Raw genomic sequence first — 3,540 nt, 5'->3', positions numbered from 1 at the left:
AATGTTACCTGTCAGAGCATTATCAGACTATTAAGCTCAAAAGGAATTTCTCCATGTAGTTTGTTTCCAACCAAATTCAGGTATGTCAAGTTAGAAAGATGACTCAAAGCTGTAGGGATTGATCCAGACAACATGTTATTGGCCAAATTCACAATTTTCAAAGATTTAAGAGATCCCATAGAGGAAGGTAAGTCTCGTTCAAGCATGTTATTTGATGCTGCAAAGTTTTGGAGCTCTTCACAACCTTCAATCTCTTCAGGTATGTGGCCATTAATGTTGTTCATTTGTACATCAAGAGATATTACATGCTTCAATTTACCAATTCCAAAGGGTATGCTTCCATTTAAGTGGCAGTAGCCTAGAGCCAACACTTTCAATTCACTTATATTGGCAACACTAGGTGGAATTTCACCTGTCAGCATGTTGTCTCCTATTCTAAGAACTTGCAACATCCTCAAGTAACCTATCTCTGAATGAATGTTCTCACTGAGATCATTTGAGTATAGTTGCAATATTCTTAGATTTTGAAGCTGACCCAGCTCTGAAGGGATGGAGACAGAAAGAGAATTTGAAGACAAATCAAGTGTTTGAAGAGAAGTGAAGTTACCCAACTCAGCTGAAATAGAACCTGATATTCCTGAAAGACCATTGCTACTCTCTACCTTAGACAGATTCATTGCAAATACCTAAAGTACTCAACCCTTAAGATACTGACTTTTAATAATATCACATGAGACAAGGAAATGGACTGTGACTGATTATGGGGTGAAGAACTGCACATTTTTATTACTGTTAACTTATTTATTGAAAAATAGGGGGAGATTTGAAAGTTGAAACAAAAGTTTGAGAGTCAACAAGGTTTGTATGAGTTGTAATCAACTTAATTTGTGACCTGCTGAATAGAAAATGAATGATCAAGGATTTTGCATTTCAAATCAAAGTAGCAAAAGGACATTGTATAACTAGTCACCACGACACTGGCAATAGAAACCAAAAAAACCTCCTTGGGTTAACCACGGGTTCCCGAAACAAACCCAGGTATTCAATAAAACAACACAGGTAGACAAAACGCACCTAGGACCAGACACTATGGCGTCATTAGCCCAACAATGACTATCTGCTTACTCGAAACTATACGTCATTGCCTCTCACAAATCACATTCAATCAAAACAGCATGAATGACTCGTTAGTTCCATTTGTCAAAGAAAAAAACTAATAGGAAGCAAAAGCAGAAAAATCCAGTGACTAAGTAAGAGTTTCAAGTGAACAAATAAAGACATCCAGTGACTAATTAAGAGAAAAATATAGTGACTAATTATACAATGAAGACATGAAGCTTACCTCGAACCCAACAGCGATAATGGCAGCGACATTGGCAGTGAAACGTACCTCAGGTCACCACGACACTGGTAGCAGAAACCAAAAAACCTCCTTGGGTTAACCACGGGCTCCCGAAACAAACCTAGGTATTCAATAGAACAACACTCGTAGATGAAATGTACCTAGGTAACTTGCTGATGGACAACCAAAAAGCGAGTTGTCACGGTCTTCAGCGTAATGGAGAACAACAAGCTTCGATGGAGAACAACCTTAGATGCAAAGGGTACAAGGAGAAGAAGAAAGCCTTAGATGCAGAGGGTACACGGAGAAGAATAAAGCGCGAGCAAAATAGGTCGCGTCTATAATTTAAATTGTAAGATCAACATCGATTTTCAATAAATAAAAAAATTGATGTTAACAAATTCATGTTAACGTTAACATCAGTTTTATTCAACAAACCGATGCTAACTGATCATACCTTAACATCGGTTTTCTGCAAACCCGATGTTAACGAACTTACGTTAACATCGGTTCTACAAAAACCGATGTTAACTAATTAATGTTAACATCGGTTTTTCCAGAACCGATGTTAAAGTCACTTCGTTAACATTGGTTTTATAGAAAACCAATGTTAACGTATACACATTATTTACAATTATGCCACCACGTTTATCTTAACATCGATTTTGTCAAAAATTGATGTTAATATGGCGATGTTAAATCTGTTTTTTGTAGTAGTGTAATAATTTAAAATAATATTGTCTTAACCTTGAACATTCATTAAAACATAATAATCATTTGGATATTGATAGATTAAATTTATTTATAGAACTAAAAATTGTAAAAGAAATTATACAAATAGAAAATGATACACAGATTGATATACTTAATTATATAAAAAGAATTGATTTTTTTCCAAATGCTTTTATAGCTTATAGAATAATGTCAACAATTCCGATAAGTGTTGCTTCACAATTTTTTTTAAAAACTAAAATTAATTAAATCTTATTTAAGATCAACAATATCTCAAAAAAAATTGAATGGATTAACTTTATATCGATTGAAAAAAAATATTAAAGGAAATTAATTATAATAAATTAATAAATAACTTTACATCCTTAAAAGTTTGAAAAATAAATTTTCAATAAAAATTTTTTTATTAATTTTTTTAAAAAAATTATTAAACTAGAAAAAAAACTCATTTTAAAATTCCTTTTAGAACTCTAAATACATTGACCCACCCGTTGGACTCGGACTCTAGACAAATAGAAAAGCATATTGTTATGTGTTAGTAAACTAATAACAACCTGATTAGGGATGGCTAAGCGGGTCAGCCCGCCCCGCGTAAGGCCCGCCCGCATAAGCCCACACTGGCAACGGACCGGGCCAATCCGCCCCACTTCTTACACGGACCAAATAAATTGGTCTACCCCCGCCCCGCGGATCAAACGGGCCGGTCCGCGGGCCTAATTTTAAAAGAATTTCAATTTTAATAAAAATACAATACAATGAAATTAAGTTCAATACAAATGTAAATAAAATCTCAATAATTAATCAATTACATCAATAAAATAAATAATGTCTTAACAAAAGAAAATCCAAGCAATAAATCTAAAATATGAAATTTAAGCATCTCCAACAACAAATGATTCCATATTTGAAGTAGTTTGAGTCTTCTCCATCTCTAATGTGAGCTATTTTTTATAATAAAAATATATTGAAATATCTTTAAAAATATTTATTTAACAATTATTTTTGACTTAAATGATAAGAATTGATATTTTTATTATTTATGGCTTGAAGATATGAAAAGGATAAATTAAAAGAGAAAAAGATCGAGAAAATATCAAAAGGAAGATTTTTAACATGTTATCACTTATCTTTTTTTATCTTAATCTTTTATTTCTATTATCTTTTATTTATCTTATCTTTATCATCTTTTAATTTAAATCTTTTATTTTTATCTTTAAATTTTTATCTTATCCAATATGAGTTTAAAGTGAAAAAGAGAAAATCAAACCTAATATAATTGAGTCAAAGTCACATAAATCAAACTTAATGCGGGCTGCGGGCCAAACCCTCATAGTCCGCGGGTTAAGTGGGACGGACCCAAAAATATGACATAACCATGGACCATTTAAAAAAATTGATCTGTAACCCGCACGGACCGCGGGCCTCGCAGGCTAGTCCATGAACCTTAGCCCATTTAGCCACCAGTA

The sequence above is a fragment of the Glycine soja genome, chromosome 11, assembly GCF_004193775.1.
Source record: "Glycine soja cultivar W05 chromosome 11, ASM419377v2, whole genome shotgun sequence".
Classification (NCBI taxonomy): Eukaryota; Viridiplantae; Streptophyta; class Magnoliopsida; order Fabales; family Fabaceae; genus Glycine; species Glycine soja.
This window is presented reverse-complemented; position numbering follows the sequence as displayed.